Raw genomic sequence first — 18,819 nt, 5'->3', positions numbered from 1 at the left:
GAAGAAGTATCTTCTGATATAGCCCGTGCAAACTCAGTTCATGACCCTCTAAGTTCTACTGCTTCCCTTTTCCCCGAAAAAGATTAGTTTGCATATTAACAGCTTTTAAAGTATTTACACATCGGTATCCATGTCCTCCCCGGCCAGTGCATTGTTTCTAGCAAAAAAGGTGCCGGTACTCAAATGCTAGGCCACCCTTCAGGGGTGGGGTGATAGCTGAGGGGATTTACCCCACAATAGCCAGGTCCCCTGCAACCAGTCACAGAATCTATGACAAGGCAGAATTGGTGTGTAGGGCCTGAGCTCTTTCATTAAAACTTGGGGACCATGGGTCAATTTTAGCAGACAATGGAAAAGGTGCCGGTACTCAAATGCCAGGCCACCCTTCAGGGTTGGGGTGATCACTGAGGGACCCACCCCCACAATAGCCAGGTCCCCTGCAACAAGTCACAGAATCTATGACAAGGCAGAATTGGTGTGTAGGGCCTGAGCTCTTTCATTAAAACTTGGGGACCATGGGTCAATTTTAGCAGACAATGGAAAAGGTGCCAGTACTCAGTACCCCCAAGTACCCCCTCAAAAAAAGCCCTGTCCCTAGCCCTCCTTTCCTCTAGGTATTCATATTCAGGTCTTCAAGTCTGTTCTCATACGTCTTTTGGCACGACCTCCAAATAATTTTAGCTGCCTTCTTCTGAACTGCCTCAAACTTTTTGATGTCTTAGCGAGATACTGCTTCAAAAAGTGAACACGATACTCCAAATGGGGCCTCACCAATGACTTGTACAGCGGCAGTAACAGCCAGGGCTGCTGATAGACAGAGCTCAGACCGGAGCAGGGCTGCCCCAGGCACTGCCGTCCCCCTACATGTGCGGCCACTGCCGCCCCCGCCCCCCCATGTCCCCACTCGGGCAGCTGCTGCCCCTCAACCCCTTACCTTCCTGCATCTGCTTCTACCTGAGTCTGTCACTCTCCTGCTTCTGTTTGCCAGGACCCAGGTTATCACTTTAACGCAATCACCTGGGTCTCACACACAGCAGCAGCAGCAGCAGGAGAGAGAGACCCTGGCGCCAGGCCCCCCTTGGAGGCCGGGCCCAGGGAATCTTGCCTCCCTCCTCCCCCCTCTCGGCGGCCCTGTTAACATCTCCTTTCATTTACTAGATACGCCTTTCTCTATGCAGCCGAAACTCCTTCTGGCTACTGCCACCCACCACACTGCTCTCTCCCCTCTTTCCTCCACGGCATCCTGGTATCTGCACTTCTGTCTGTGAATCCCATCCTTCCCCAGTGTACTTTACAGGCACCTTCAGCGCCTGCCAGACAATTCATTCTCGTTGCTTGCGCCAGCCCCGCAGGCTTCCATCTGCCGTGTAGCGTCAGACAAGAAATAGGCAATGACGTCAGATGGAAGCCTGCAGGGCCAGCACAAACAGCGAGAATACATCGCTGCAGGCCCCAAGATTTAGGGTTACCATATTTTGTCCCCGCAAAAGGAGGGCAATGCCCTGCCCCCTTTCATGCCCCACCCCGCCCCCTTTGACGCCCTCACTCTGCCCCCTGTCACATTTCCCCTCCCCCCTGTCACACACCCTGTCACTCCCCCTCCCCATCACCCCCTCCCTTTACCTTACTACTGCCCTGGTGGTCTAGTGACCTCTTCGGGGCAGGAAAGAGCCCCCCTCTTTCATGACCAGAGCGCTGCCCTGCATGCATCCTTCCTGTTCGTGATCGCGGCGCCGATTCAAAATAGCCGCCGAGAGTTGACGTCTCACAAGGTCACTTCAACTCTCGGCGGCCATTTTGAATCAGCGCCGAGATCAGGAACAGGAAGGATGCATGCAGGGCAGCGCTCCGGGCAGGAAAGAGGGGGCTCTTTCCTGCCCCAAAGGCGGAAGAGGTCACTAGACCACCAGGACAGTAGTAAGTAAAGGGAGGGGAGGCTAGCAATCTGCCCGGTTGCCCGGACATGTCCTCAAAAAGAAGACATGTCCGGGTAAATCCGGACATATGGTAACCCTACCAAGAATGCCTGTTTGGTACTCCAGGGAAGGACAGGGTTCAGAGACAGAAACACAGATGCCACGGAGAACAGGATGGGAGATGCGGGGTAGGTGAAAAAAAATCTGTATTTTAAAAATATCTCTGGGAAGGTATTTGAGAGGAGGGGGTGGAAGGGCCCATCCAAGTTACCTCTGGGCCTGTCCAAAATACTGAGTCTGTCTTTGCCTCTGCTGCCACCGCCTTGTCACATTGTTTTGTTGCCTTAAGATCCTCTGACACAATCCAACTCGGGTGCCGTTCACAGAATAGTAAGTAGCGCCGGGATCCGCACCCAACTTTTCGTGCGAGAATTTACACCAACTGAAACCTGGTGTAAATCTTCGTGCCTAAAGTAGGCGCACATCCCCCAAAATATAATATCGCATGCACCTTTAGTCAACGCCCCTAACCCGCCCATGCTGCTCTCGTGGCCACACCCCCTTTTCACTTGCACGCTAAGAGATAAACAGGCGCATCTTTATAAAATGGCGCTTAGCAAGAGACCCGCCTAAATACCAAGGGTTGCCGATTGATGCCAATAATTGATTGTTGGCGGCCAAATATTGGCGCAGATTGGCTCGCTACTCATTTAAATTGCGCAGGCAAATTGGGCATGTGCCTAAAGTTTCACGTGCAATTTTGAGTGCCATATCTAGAATCTGGGGGTTATTGTTTATTTGTAAATTTCTGTAACTATTAATAATATAATTGTAAAGCCTGTTTGGGTTATCCTACAGATCGAATAAGATGGGATAGAAGAGCAAAGAATAGATTGGAACCTGGGATGTGAGAATGGGGAATTCAGTGGGGAGGGAGGTCGGATGGTAATTACTCCCTAGGAGAAGCACAAGAATGAGTGTAGTAAGTAGTGTAGATGAGTGTGGAAAGAAGTAAATTTAAAACGAATCGGAGAAAATATTTCTTCACTCAACGTGTAAATAAACTCTGGAATTCGTTGCCAGAGAATGTTGTAAAAGCGGTTAGCTTAGCGGGGTTTAAAAAAAAGGTTTGGCATCCTAAAGGAAAAGTCCATAGACCATTATTAAATTGGACTTGGGGCAAATGCACTGCTTATTTCTAGGATAAGCAGCATAAAATGTATTGTACTGTTTTGGGATCTTGCCACGTACATATAACCTGGATTGGCCACTGTTGGAAACAGGATGCTGGGCTTGATGGACCTTCGATCTGTCCCAGTATGGCAACACTTATGTACTTATGTAGTGACATACTCAACTATGCTGCTAGATCTCCGCATCTGCCCCTCCCAACCTTGCTTTGAGTTTTAAATGGCAGAGAGAGAGAGCAGAAAGCGCCCAAGGTTCTGCCTGTTAAACTTGTATACAGTAACTTCTGTAGAGGAAACAGAAGGGAAGTGGGTGTTTTAACCTTAATATAACGTGCTACAATGTCACTCTGGTGTCTCAAGGTTTCCAGTTATCATAAAGTTTTAGAACGTACGTTCTGTATGGGGTTGTTTTATCCTTAATGTAAAGTGAAACAGTGTAATTTGCCTGTGGGGGACAATAAGGGGAGGGGGTGTTTTACCCTTAATATAAAATGATACAGTGTAACTCGTGTATGGGGGACAGTGAGGGGAGGGTATTTTTTAATCCTTAAAATAAAGTGATACAGTAAACTCATATATGGGCAGGGGTGTAGCCAGATCTTGACAGGCAGGGCCGCCGAGAGGGTGGGGGGGGGGGGGGGGAGGCAGGGCGGACAAAATTCCCCGGGCCTCCAAGGGGGGCCCAGCGCCACAGTCCCCTCTACCCGCCCCCCTCTGTCCACCACCGGGCTGAGCCCCCCTGAATTCAAATCATAGCGCCTCACCTCGACCTCGCTCCGTGTGAAAGAAGCGCAGCAGCGGCGGTCTGCAGATCTCCTCCCTTCGGGCCTTCCCTCCCTGTGTCCCGCCCTTGTCTGGCGTAACTTGTGCGAGGGTGGGACACAGAGAGGGAAGGCCCGAAGGGAGGCGATCTGCAGACTGCCGCTGCTGCGCTTCTTTCACACGGAGAGAGGTCGAGGTGAGGCGCTATGATTTGAATTCAGGGGGGCCCCGGCCCAGTGGTGGATGGAGGGGGGCGGCAATGACGAGACCTCGAGGGGGGGGGGCAGCCCAGTCTCTTGGCGGCCCTGTTGACGGGAGGGGGGCCAGAGCCCAAGGTGGGGGCACTTTGGCCTGCCTCCCCACTGCCGCCCTCCCACTGCCACTTCTGCCCAGTGCCGCCACTACCCCCCTGCTCACCTGCCCACCGCTGCCGCTGCTCCACACCGCTGGAAGGTACCTTGGCTGGCGGTGGTCTGCCAGTTAAAGCGTTTGTCCCGCGCTGGTCTCACATTGCCTGGCACCCTGTCCTGTTTTCAGCACCGTGCACGTTCATTTTAATGAAAAACTGAGCATGTGCGAGCTAGCCTCCAAAGAGCCTTGGAGCCTGGACTGCTTTCCGGCCCTCATCACTTAGAACAAGGGATCGCTTCTCCATCCCTACCTCGAATCCCTGGTCCTCATGGCTTGAACGTTCAGAGGGTAGTAGTTGATTCGTTCCACCTACAAAAGTTGCCTCCCGAGTCCTGCTTGCTTCCAGAAAAGATTCCATCAAGATGTCTTACAACTTCAAGTGGAGGAGGTTTGCCATCTGGTGTGAGGGCAAGGCCTTAGATCCTTTTTTCTGTCCTACACAAAGACTTTGTGAGGACCTTCTACACTTGTCAGAGTCTGGTCTCGAGACTAATTCTGTTAGGGTTCACCTCAGTGCAGTTGGCGCTTAGCATCACTTTCTAAGAGTGCAAGCCCATCTCTGTACAGCCTCTAGGTTTTTTTTTTTTTATTCACGAGAGGTTTACTATTACTCAAAACCTCTGTCAAACCTCGCAAAGTGTCACAGAATCTCAATTCATTCTCACCCGGCTTATGAAAGCTCCATTCGATCCACTCGATTCCTGCCATCCTAAGTTTTTGACCTGGAAGGTTCTCTTTGTGGTGGCCACCTCGGGCTGCAGAGTAAGTGAGCTCCAGGCTCCAGTAGCTGATCCATCTTGCAGAAGGTTTCACCACAACAGAGTAGTTCTGTCCAACGCATCCTAAGTTCCTTCCTACAGTTGAGTCAGAATTCCATCTCAATCAGTTGCGTGCAGGGGCGTAGCCAGACCTCGCGGTGGGAGGGGGCCAGAGCCCGAGGTGGGTGGGCACATTTTGGTCTGCCTCTCCGCCTTCACTCCCCCGCCACCTCCCTGCCATTCCCCACCCACTACCACAGCAAATACCTTGGCTAGCGGGGGTCCCCAACCCTCGCCAGCTGAAGTGTTGTCCGGCACCAGTCTCCGGCGCCGCTGCATTGCCTGCCCTGTTCTGTCTTCCTCTTACACCACGCACGCTCCTTTTAGTGAAATCGAGCAAAACCAGGGGCCCACAGGAAATTTCCCCATGTAGCTATGCCAATGGCTGCTTGTCCTACCACCATTCTTCCCCAGAAGAACGGAGAGAGTAGTGGATACATGGAATGCTCTCCCACGGGAAGTGGTGGAGAGGAAAATGGTAACAGAATTCAAACATGCATGGCATAAACATAAAGGAATCCTGTTCCGAGGGAATGGATCCTCAGAAGCTTAGCTGAGATTGGGTGGCAGAGCCGGTGGTGGGAGGCGGGGCTGGTGGTTGGGAGGCGAGGATATTGCTGGGCAGACTTATACGGTCTGTGCCAGAGCCGGCGGTGGGAGGCGGGGATAGTGCTGGGCAGACTTATACGGTCTGTGCCAGAGCCGGTGGTGGGAGGCGGGGATAGTGCTGGGCAGACTTATATGGTCTGAAAATAACAGATACAAATTAAGGTAAGGTATACACAAAAAGTAGCACATATGAGTTTATCTTGTTGGGCAGACTGAATGGACCGTGCAGGTCTTTTTCTGCCGTCATCTACTATGTTACTATCATGCTTATTTTCGAAAGAGTAGGACGCCCATCTTTCGACACAAATCGGGAGATGGGCGTCCTTCTTGCAAGGCCGCCCAAATCGGCATAATCGAAAGCCAATTTTGGCCGTCCGCAACTGCTTTCCGTTGCGGGGACGGCCAAAGTTCACGGGTGTGTGTCGGCAGGGTAGCGAAGTCGGGACTGGGGCGTGATTAAGAGATGGCCGTCCTTGGCCGATAATGGAAAAAAGAAGGGCGTCCCTGATGAGCACTTGGCCGACTTTACTTGGTCCATTTTTTCTTGCGACCAAGACTCAAAAAGGTGCCTGAACTGACCAGATGACCACCGGAGGGAATCCCCTTACTTCCCCAGTGGTCACTAACCCCCTCCCACCATAAAAAACATGTTTAAAAATACTTTTTTACCAGCCTCAAATGCCATACTCAGGTCGATCGCAGCAGTATACAGGTCCCTGGAGCAGTTTTAGTGGGTGCAGTGCACTTCAGGCAGGCGGACCCAGGTCCATTCCCCCCCTCCTACCTGTTACACTTGTGGTGGTAAATGTGAGCCCTCCAAAACCCACTGTACCCACATCTAGGTGACCCCCTTCACCCCTTAGGGCTATGGTAGTGGTGTACAGTTGTAGGTAGTGGGTTTTGGGGGGCTCAGCACCCAAGGTAAGGGAGCTATGCACCTGGGAGCAATTTGTAAAGTCCACTGCAGTGCCCCCTAGGGTGCCCGGTTGGTGTCCTGGCACTACAAATGCTGGCTCCTCCCATGACCAAAGGGCTTGGATTTGGAAGTTTTTGAGATAGACGTCTTTGGTTTCCAGTAGCGGCGAAAACCGAGGTCACCTAGCTCTAAGGTCGGCGATCTCAACATTTAGGTTGACCATCTCTAAGGTTGACCCAAATGTTGAGATTTGGCCGTCCCCAACCGTATTATCGAAACGAAAGATGGATGCCCATCTTGTTCCGACAATGCGGGTTTCCCTGCCCTTTCGCGGCGCCGTCCTTATAGATGTATCCTGCTGTCCTCAGAGAACACCTGCTATAGACGAGTAACTCTTCTTTCTCTTTTACCAGTAGTAAGTGCATTGGGGTTCTAGGGTCACATGTAATGTTTGTAGTGCTGCTTGTTTTTAGGCAGGCTTCACGTTGCTTGAATGATAGGAATTAGTACTACTGTAGTATGGGTAGATTTGCTACATGTATGTTGTGTTAGGATTTGTATTATTTCACAGTGTGCCTGGTATTACTCAGACGACTCAAGAATCAGAATATATATAGATACAGGTATAGATTTTGTATGGCAACTGACATGGACAAATTTCCTAGTTCTGATCCGCATCTGTTGTCGGTGGGAGGTTGGAGTTTTGTCAATGCAGAACAAATTTACAATTAATTCATAAGAACTGCCATACTATGTCAGACCAAAGGTCCATGAGGGTTATGTGTGCAAGCACTGTCAGTCAAGGGTATCCCGACTGAAAAAAAACATTGAAAATCGCTGATATAAAGTATATTGAGGCATATTTTCGAAGCACTTAGATTTACAAAGTTACGTGGTAACCTATGGAACTTTGAAAGTCTAAGTGCTTTGAAAATGAGCCCCACACTGTAACTCATGTATGAAGGAGTCAATGTTTTATCCTTAATATAAATTCATACAGTATACCTCGTTTTATGGGGGACAGTAATGGGAGGGTTCTTTAATTTTTAACATAAAGTGATATGATGTAACTCATGTATGGGGGACAATGAGGGGAGGGGTGTTTATCTTTAATATAAAGTGATACTGTGCAGCTTTTGTATAGGGGACACTTAGGGGAGCAGGTATTTTAAAGATTGGGGAACAGCAGGTGTTTAATTTTTAATAAATTCTTAAAGGTTCTGTGTCCTTCCTCTCATTCCCTGAGGCATTTAGTCTTCTGTATCCCTGTGCGCAGCCCCTGAGACGTCCAGCATTTGGGCTCCGCATGCGTGTTTAGCCTTACTCAGCCCTTGTGCTTGAATGCAGATGGTTCTCATCCCCTCCTGTGTCAACGCCCCCCCTCCATCTCTCTGCTCCTCCCTTCTCCGCATCCTCTCTCTCTTCCCCTATTCCCTCCCTGTATGTGGAGCTTCGCTTGTCATGTTGGGAGAAGGACCAGTTGGTGCGATTTCATCATTTGCGAATGCGAGGCAGCCGATGCTGCTGCCTCATTGAGAAATTCCCCCAGCGCAGCGCTTGGAGCTGGCTGGTTTTCATTCAGGGGAAGGCGCCCTACGCTTTCCTTGAGGTTTCTTTTCTTCCGTTCCTGCAGTCGCCATGGTAACCGTCTCCAAGGAAGGCACTGGGAGAGAATGAAAAGGGACAGGGTACGCGCGTGTGTGTGTGTGTGTGTGTGTGTGTTTTTGAGTGTGCGGGGGTGGGCTTGGGAGAGAGAGAGGATGGTGTGTTACCGTCAGCTTTCCTGGAAAACATCAAACACAGTCCCCGAAGCAGAGAGCTGCGGTAATGTATTCCTGAGATGGGTGATGGAGGGTAGGGATATTTGGTAAAATGTAAAGCACTACAATAAAAGAGACTGTATGAATGTATTGGAGGTTTTTATGCCGATGATGAGAAGTGAGCACTCCATACAATTGAAGTCTGTTGAGCTTCGTATAACGGAGCAGATTGGGGCTTTTCCTCCATTTTCCAGGGCAGTTTCGTGTGGGGAGGGCAACACCTCGGTGAGAGATATCAAAAGAATAGAAGGATTTTTGTCTTAGATAGACTTTGGAAGTATTTACATCCTTTTTTTGGCTCTGTTATTTGATTGTAAGCTCTGTCGAGCAGGGATTGTCTCTTCATGTTCAAGTGTACAGTGCTGCGTACATCTAGTAGCGCTATAGAAATGATAAGTAGTAGTAGTAGGGTGGGAAGGCTTTTTAGACACAGGCGGGGGGGGGGGGAGCTTTGCAGCAGCAGGTGCAAAAGAAAGAGTTGGAAAGAGGCATACACTGTGTTCTGTATGATAGAGAGATGCAAAATGCACATGTATTGGAGGGGGAGTTGTGAATGAAGGTTTGTGTATGATGCGGTAGGGTATATTTATAACAGAAGTGCTGCCACCTTTGCTGTCCCTTTTCTCTCTGCGGCCATGCATGCGTAGGGCAGCGTGTGTGGAATGGATCCAGGGTGGGGACAGGGGGGGAGGCTGCTTTTGGGAGAGAGCTCTCACAGTTTTCCCTGGGCACGGTTCTGCGTTCAGAAGTTCTCCTGACGTCTCCACGTCTTTTCCCACCGATTCTCATACCTGGGAACTTTTGAGACGCGACACCTCTCAACTTCCTCTCCCCTCCACACTGCCCGTTCCCCAAGCCACACTCCCCCATTTTTCTCTTTACCTCTCCTGGGATAACCTCCCCACCTCCTTAAAAGTTTCACACAGCACTCTGACTTGTGCTCCCCTAGTCCATCCTCAGCTGAGTCCGGAAATCATACAGAATGAGCTCTATCTGACCCTTCCCCCCCCCCCCCCCCCCACACACTATTTCTGCCCACCTGCTGCCTATTGATAAAGGAGGGGAGGGGGTGAAGCTGGACTGGACACATCAGAAAATAGTTGCTCTGGTCCCTTCTCCAGTCCCTCCATTCCTATTCCTCTTGGTTGAGGGGGGGGGGGGACTTCTCTCCCCTCCTATCCTGCAGGGACTGGAGGGGAGGGTATGAAGCTGCAACTGAGTACAGAACAGAAAACAATTGTTTTGCTTCCTTCTCCAGTCCCTCCCCTCCTGCTCCTTTCAGCCCACCTGAAGGGAAGCGGTTGGACCAGTAAAGGGACCAGGGTGGGGCTCTAGAGCTTTCTAGGGTTTCTCCAGAGACCCAGCAATTGGTAGAAATTGCAGCGTCTCCTTGGCGTTAGGGGAAGAGTCCCAGGTGTGCTGATTCTTATAGTGCTGGAATTCTTGGACCTGGCTCTGACAGCTTGCGAAATCACAGGCAAGCTTGTGACCATCTGGGCTGTCTTGGAGGAAATCCATAATGGACTTTAAGATCTTCTAGTTTCTCTCTCTCTCCCTTGATCTCCTGCACATGCAGACACTTTTCACTCCGTCTCATGCATGCACAGACACATAAACTGTTAAAACTTACTATCACACATTCAGACCCCCCCTCTCACACACACACACACACGTGCCTTACACAGTCTCTCTCATACACACACACACGTTGGGCATGATTTCAAATCAAGTAGATTGAAATAATGATTTAAAATCATTTTGTATGATTTTTTTTTTAAATCACTCTTTTACCCTGATTTTGATTTTAGATTTGGAAATCATACATTCAAGTGATTTTGTACCTTTTTGGGTTAATAAATCAAGAAATCATTTGCTGATGGATGTTGATTTCATCTTTGGATTCATGGATTTATTACTGTGATGGTCAATAACATCGGCAAGGTCTAAACTCAAGCCTAAGATACCAAAGTCCAAAAACCCTATTTATAGATTAATTCTTGCCGTGTATGGACCTGTAATTCGCATGTCAATGCTTATCAATAGTGACTGATTAGTCTATAATCCTCTCCTGTGACAATTATATTTGTTCTGCCAATTTTCAATTTGAAATCATTTCTTGACTGATTTTGATTTGAAATCACAACAGGTTTACTGATTTCGATTTCAAATGCATATAATCCCTGATATTTAGCTGCCGCCAGCAGCGCTGACCCCCAATATTCAATACCGCGCCATATCCAGTGACCGGCACTGAATATCTGGGATTTTTTTTGGCCATCTCTACCGTGAATCTTCAGCGCTGCCTGGTTAAGTTAATAGCGACAAAGATAGGACCTGTTATTTATGCAGTCCGATTTGCCCGCTAAACTTACCTGGCCAGCGCTTGAATATTTGCGGATAGATGGCTGTATCATGCGATATAGCCAGTTAACAACTATGCATTAAGCACTAATATTTGGTGGAGATATTCAATGCAAGATAACCGGCCAGGAGCCATCCCTGTGGCCTGTTAAATAACGCTGAATATCAGGCTCTTCGTGTTTAGTGATGCTGATTTGAAATCTTTGTCAAAATGATTTTACCCAACATTGACAGACACATATACTGTTAAGGCTTACTGTCACACATGCATCTCCCCCCCCATACATACAATACACACTCACTCATGCTGGCCTGTCTCTCTCTCACACACACACGTGCGCATGCATGCGTATACACTGGCCTCTCTTTTTATCTCTCTCCCACACACTCAAACAGACCTTTCTCTCACACAAACGTGCGCATGCGTGTGTAAACACTGGCTTCTCTTTTTATCTCTTTCACACACTCTGGCCTTTCTCTCTCTCACACACATGTGCACATGCGTGTGTACACACTGGCCTCTCTTTTTCTCTCTCACACACTCACACACACACTGGCCTTTCTCTCACACAAACGTTTGCATGCGTGTGTAAACACTGGCCTCTCTTTTTATCTTTCACACACTCTGGCCTTTCTCTCTCTCACACACACGTGTGCATGCATGCGTACACACTGGCCTCTCTTTTTATCTCTCTCTCACACACTCACACTGGCCTTTCTCTCACACACACATGTGCATGCATGCATACACACTGGCCTCTCTTTTTCTCTCTCTCTCACACACTTACACTGGCCTTTCTCTCACACAAACGTGCACATGCGTGCGTACACACTGTCCTCTCTATCTCACACAATCACTTACACTGGCCTTTCTCTCTCTCACACACACGTGTGCATGCGTGCGTACACACTGGTCTCTCTTTTTATCTCTCTCTCACACACTCACACTTACACTGGCCTTTCTCTCACACACAAGTGTGCATGCGTGCACACACATTGGCCTCTCTTTTTATCTTTCTCACACACACACATTCCTACATACCAGTCCCCCCCCCCCCTCTCTCATCTCACACACAAACACATGCATATACACTGGCCCTCCCCCCTCTCTCTGTCAAACACATGCATACACACTAGTCCCTTTCTGTCACACACACACACATTCTTTTCCACCCCTTGCATACAAATACTTAACTCTCCCTTTGGCACACTGTCTTTCTCTCTCACCCTCCCACACACAGACAATACACACTCATCTCTCTCTTTCCCCACACATAGACTTATTTCTGCATCATCTCTTGCCCCACCACATATGAGGTACCGAGCTGTGAAGTCCTCAGGGCCCCCGTTTGGTTGAAAGGCTCTTATTTGCCCACTGAAGCTAGGAACAAGCTTTCAGAATTGTCCAGTGGTCCCTCTGTTGGTTCTCCCCAACACACCTTCGCTTCGGGGTCTCCTCTATCATGCGAAACTCCTAAAAGATTTCTCCAACGTTTATGTCTCCTCTGCAGGCAAATTCTCCTCCGGTAATAGTGAATGCAGACACCTTGGAAGCACCCACCTATGTAAGTATGTGTCTTGGAAGCTAGGAGCTGGGGGGGAGGGGGGGGGGGGCTTGAAATGCTGATAAACACATTTGCATTGTGGTTAAGGGCTGAATATTGACACTCAACTGCATAAGTACCAACTCCATCCCCAGAACACCCACAAGTTAGCTGGTTTTGGCCCAGGTGCTGACCACGAATATTCAACAGCACTATCTGGTTAAGTGCCACTGAATATCGGTGGTTAGGTGGTCCTAGGCAATATATAAGAACATAACAGTAGCCATACTGGATCAGACCAATGGTCCATCTAGCCCAGTATCCTGTTTTCCAAACAGTGACCAAGCCAGGTCACAAGTACCTGGCAGAAACCCAAATTGTGGCAACATTCCATGTAGAACCCCAAAGATCAGCAAGATTCTGGAATCCTAAAGACTGACAAGATTCCATGCAGAATCTGAAAGAGTAGCAACATTCCATGTAGAACCCCAAAGAGAAAAAAGATTCTGGAATCCTAAAGAGTGACAAGATTCCATGCAGAATCTCAGAGCAGCAACATTCCATACTACAAATCCCAGCGCAAGCAGTTGCTTCCCAGGTCCGTCTCAATAGCAGACTATGGACTTTTCCTCGAGGAATTTGTCCAAACCTTTTTTAAACCCAGATACGCTAACTGCTGTTACCACCTCCTCTGGCAAAGAGTTCCAGAGCTTAACTATTCATTGAGTGAAAAAATATTTCCTCCTATTTGTTTTAAAAGTATTTCAATGTAACTTCCACGAGTATCCCCTAGTCTTTGTACTTGGAACGAGTAAAAAATTGATTTACTTCTACTCGTTCTACACCACTCAGGATTTTGTAGACCTCAATCATATCTCCCCTCATCCATCTCTTTTCCAAGCTGAAGAGATCTAACCTCTTTAGCCTTTCCTCATACGAGAGGAGTTCTATCACCTTTATCATTTTGGTCACTCTCCTTTGAACCTTTTCTAATTCCGCTATATCTTTTTTGAGATATGGCGACCAGAAGTGAATGCAATACTCAAGGTGCGGACGCACCATGGAGCGATACAAAGGCATTATAGTATTTTCGTTCTTATTCACTATCCCTTTCCTAATAATTCCTAGCATCCTGTTTGCTTTTTTGGCCGCCACCACACACTGAGCAGAAGATTTTAGCATATTATCTACAAACGACACCTAGATCTTTTTCTTGAGTGCTGACCCCCAACGTGGACCCTAGCATCAGGTAACTGTGATTCGGATTATTCTTTCCAATGTAACCAGGCAGGAGCCTTTGCTGCCTGCTTAAGTCGCTTTGAATATCGGCCAGATAGAATAGTGTAAATTGAGCGCCTAGGCGCGAACATTTAAGTGTTAACATTTATATCTGCCCTTTACATGGTGTTACTGTTGGCGCCCGAATGCCAACTTGGGCTCTATTCTATAAGAGAATCTGGGGACTTCGATGCCATTATAGAATATTATCTTAGCACACAGATTTTGAGCACCTAGGGATAGATACTCAAAGCGATTTCTGGCCATTAAAATCATGTGCCCAAGGTTAATCACATCACCCTTGTATTCCTAATGTACCCTCAGCCCATCTTGAGCCAACACGTATGTATTACCTGTCACCATCTCTTTGGAACTCGCTTCCGAAACGCTTACATCTTTTTTCTTTTCCTAAATTTAAGAGAGCCCTAAAAAAAACGTATCTCCTTTCTTCCGCGTTTGATTCTGCATTTTTATTGTCCTTACTTGTTGACTGTTTTTATTGGTTCTTCAGTTTTTATCTTTTTCCTGCTTTTCTTTCCTATTGAGATTGTAATTCCTTTCCTTACATTTATTAATTGTTTTACTTATTTCAAAATGTATATTCCGCATTATCTACCAATTCTAGGAGAATTACAACAGTACAATCATAAAATAAAATAATAAAAAGGAAACAACAGCATAGTATAAAAACAAAACAGCCAATCTCCATCCATAATACCATCACTACATAAGACAGTCTGACCTCTACCCGAACTCTATATACATTATACAGGATCTACAGTTCAGGCAATTGCCTCAGCAACAGATTATATTGGGTCGATGCTATATAGCTTTTAATTTATACACTGCTTTGTCATTTTTTATGTTCAATGTGATGTTGATCCCCCTGGCAATGGCTCTCCTCTCTCCAAATTGGGGCTAAACCCGTTTATTTACGCAGATGACATCACTATCTACATCCCGTTTGAGCAGAACCTGAATGAAATTACCAGTCAGATTCGTCACGGCTTTAACACCATGCTTGACTGGGCCAACTCTTTTTGATTCAAGCTCAACGCCGAGAAAACGCACTGCTTGATCCTCTCCTCTCCTTATTGTAAACTCTGGCCTCCTGCGCTAATTACTCCTGAGCTCACCCTGCCTATCTTGTTATCCCTAAAAATCCTGGGTGTCCTGGTTGATCGAACCCTGACGTTGGAGCAGCATGTGAACGCTACAGTCCAGCAAATGTTCTACTCTCTCTGGAGGCTTAAGCGTATTAAGCCTTACTTCCCTCAGGGTGTTTTCCGCAATCTAGTCCAGTCTCTGGTGATTAGTCGTCTTGACTACTGCAATAGTATCTACGGAGGATGTGCAGGTACGCTCCTAAAAAAATTGCAAACGGCCCAGAATACAGCTGCCCGGCTCGTCTATGGGAAATCCAGATTTGAAAGCTCGAGACCATTGCGTGAGCGGCTGCACTGGCTTCCTGTGAAGGACCGCATCGCGTTCAAGACCTGTGCATTGGTGCACAAAATTATCTATGGAGATGCCCCTTCCTATATGGACCCTCTTGTTAACCTACCGCCCAGGAACTCCCGCAGATCGGCCCGCTCGTACCTCACTCTCCATTACCCTGCTTCCCGTGGCCTCAAATATAAGGCCATCTATGGCTCCTCTTTTCCTTATCTCAGCACTCAACTGTGGAACGGGCTGCCTCGGGAGATCAAAATCACTTCGGATCACTCGACCTTTAAGAAGCGTCTCAAGACCTTCCTTTTTGGCAGAGCGTTTGCCACGAGTCCTGCAGGAGCCGCAGCCTTTTAGCCCACAGCCCACTCTGTGATACCCAATCACCCACCCTCTCTTCCTCTCCCCTCATCAGTCATCTCTTTCTCCCTCCTGTGACCCTGTCCACTGTACTTTGTGCTATTGTGTTATGGTTTGCTTATTAATTAATGTACGCCACACTGAGCCTGCCCATGGGCGGGAATATTGTGGGATATAAATGTTATAAATAAATAATAATAAACCATGAACATAAACCACTTAACTGGACAGTTGCCACTGAAAATACCCAGTTAGCACCTACCGTGTTTCCCCGAAAATAGGACAACCTCCGAAAGTAAGACCTAGTAGAGGTCTTGCTGCAATTTGAAAATATAAGGCCTCCCCCGAAAATAAGACCTAGCAGGGGAGGCCTTATTTTTCGGGGAAACATTGGGGTCACCCCCCCCCCCGAGATCGCCGGCTCCCCCCCCCCCTCGATCGAAACTAACCTCTTAACCGCTTCCTTTCACCTTTGCACTCGCCGCAAGCAGCAGGGCTGGCCACTCCTTCCTTCCGTGTCCCGCCCTCGCCTGACGTTACGTTACGTCAGGCGAGGGCAGGACACGGAAGGAAGGAGTGGCCTGCCCTGCTGCTTGCGGCGAGTGCGAAGATGAATGGTGAAAGGAAGCGTTTAAGAGGTTAGTTCCGGGAGCGACTGAGGGCAGGGGGAGCCGCCGATTGAGGGGGGGAGCCGGCGATCTCGGGTGGGGGGGTGACCCCGATGTTTCCCCGAAAAATAAGGCCTCCCCTGAAAATAAGACCTAGCAGGTCTTGGGGAGCAAAATTTAATATAAGACAGTGTCTTATTTTCGGGGAAACACGGTAAGCCAGAACCAGCTATTTTATGGTTGTTCCTTGAGAAGATGAAACTGTGCAGGTTAAGTACTGATATTCAGCAATTAAGCGGCTAGGATAACCACTTATATAGAACTGCATGAAACATAGTCCTATCTTAATGCAGTTCATCATTGACCTGGCGTGAGTGCAGCTAACATCGCACGTAGTGTTCGGGCTCACAGAAGTAATCTATAATCGAGTCAATAGAACTGTCCCCACAGAACTTAAATCACGTGTGTTTTTAGCCATAGATTAATTCTTCTGATCCGACACAGCTTTCAGCGGCTAGGGCTCTTCAGCTTGGAGAAAATACGGCTGAGGGGAGATATGACAGAGGTCTATAAAATAATGAGTGCAGTGGAACAGGTAGACGTGAATCGCTTGATTACTCTTTCCAAAAATACTAGGACTAGGGGGCATGCAGTGAGGCTACAAAGTAGTAAATTTGAAATGAATCAGAGAAAATATTTCTTCACTTAACGTGTAATTAAACTCTGGAATTTGTTGCCAGAGAATGTAGTAAAAGCAGTTAGCTTAGCGGGGCTTTAAAAAGCTTTGGATAGCTTCCTAAAAGAAAAGTCCATAAGCCATTATTAAAATGGACTTGGGGAAAATTCATTGCTTATTTCTAGGATAAGCAGCATAAAATGTATTGTACTGTTTTGGGATCTTGCCAGGTACTGGTAACCTAGATTTGCCACTGTTGAAAACAGGATGCTGGGCTTGACGGACCTTTGGTCTGTCCCAGTATGGCAATACTTATGTTCTTTTGGATCAGACTTGTATCTCCTCCTGTTGCGGAGCCTGATTCCAGATTGCTGTGGGTCGTCAGGTTGGTCCTGGTTTTAGCCCCTGCATCCCCCTCTCCTCGTACATCTATGGGACAGTGGAACTATAACTATAAGCCCTGAGGGGTAAATTCGCACTGCCTCAGCCTTTCCTGATGACCCAGAATCATTTTCAGCGTGTACTAAAACTCCATTCAGTCCACTGTTGGGTAATACATGCGTCCAGCTTTTCCTACATGAGCACGGAATTATGGAATGCATTGCCACTTAACTTAAAATCTATTAACGAACGAATTAACTTTCGTAAATCTCTGAAGACCTATCTCTTCGACAAGGCATACCACAATGATCAGTAACTGAAAGCGTGACACATTACCACCCTACTTTATTTCCGAATGTTTTCTTACTATATCTGTTTGCTTAATTCAATTATATCATCCATGTTCTCTATGTACTACTACTACTATTTAACATTTCTAGAGCGCTACAAAGTGTACGCAGCGCTGTACAAACACAGAAGAAAGACAGTCCCTGCTCAAAGAGCTTACAATCTAATAGACAAAAAGTAAAGCATTTAAATTTAAAATATTTAAGCAGTCAAGCACAAGAGAACAGTCACAGAAGGACAGAAGATGTTGAAGGGTGGTCAGTGTGATTAGGTGTAACTCTGGTTGGAGTAGTGGGAGAAGGTGATAGAAGAATAGAAATGGGTGAGGTAAAGTAATGAGTGGGTTGATAGGGAGGTTATATAAGACATGTCACTCTAGGGGTGGGTGGGTAGAGGGGTAGGGTGGGTGGAAGCAGGAGAAGGTATTCTCTGCAGCCCATCTGTGAGATGGAAAATGCTCTCCGAAGCTGCCGCCACAAGTTGCTAGCTTTCTCTCCCTGAAAGAGATCCAAGCCACACCCACGAAGTCCAAACTGTCAGTGGGGAGGGCGAGGGGAGGAAATGGCAGCGCCTGATGAAAAAGAGAGCTCAGTTTGATAGGAGACATACTATAGGATGTCATTCTGAGGCCAGGCTAAGCAGTGTTGCCAGGTGGGCGGTTTTACCGCCCAATTGGGCGGTTTTCCGCGACCCGCCGCGGGAAATTTTTGCCCGCGGCGGGTTGCGGTTTTTTGGGCTGGTTTTTGTGCTTCGGGCGGTTTTTTCGGCCGCGGGGGGGCGGGGTTAGTGACGTTTTTGGGTGGGGTTAATGACGTTTTGGGCGGGGTTAGTGACGTGGGAGGCGGGGCCGATGACGTGGGAGGCGGGGCCGATGACGGGGGGGCGGGGCCGATGACGGGGAGGCGGGGCCGATGACGTGAGAGGCGGGGCCGATGACGGGGAGGCGGGACCGGTGACGTGGGAGGCGGGGCCGGTGACGGCGGGGGCGGGGTTGTTGACGGCGGGGGCGGGGGTGATGACGCGGGGGTGGGGGTGTCAGGGGCGGGGTTTGTGTTTGGGCGGTTTTTGGGCTGTTTTTTGGGCTCCAGTGGGCTGGAAAAAAAATTTTCCACCTGGCAACCCTGAGGCTAAGTCTAAAGCAGGAGAAGGCATTCTCTGCAGCCCATCCGCGAGATGGAAAATGCTCTCCGAAGCTGCTGCTATAATATATGTATAATATATGTAACACCAATTGTATCTTCTACTCTGGAACGGCAAAAGCCATGACGGAACATTGTAAGCCACATTGAGCCTGCAAATAGGTGGGAAAATGTGGGATACAAATGCAACAAATAAATAAATAAATAAAATAAATAAATAAATAATATCTGGT

Source organism: Microcaecilia unicolor, chromosome 14 (assembly GCF_901765095.1).
Source record: "Microcaecilia unicolor chromosome 14, aMicUni1.1, whole genome shotgun sequence".
Classification (NCBI taxonomy): Eukaryota; Metazoa; Chordata; class Amphibia; order Gymnophiona; family Siphonopidae; genus Microcaecilia; species Microcaecilia unicolor.
This window is presented reverse-complemented; position numbering follows the sequence as displayed.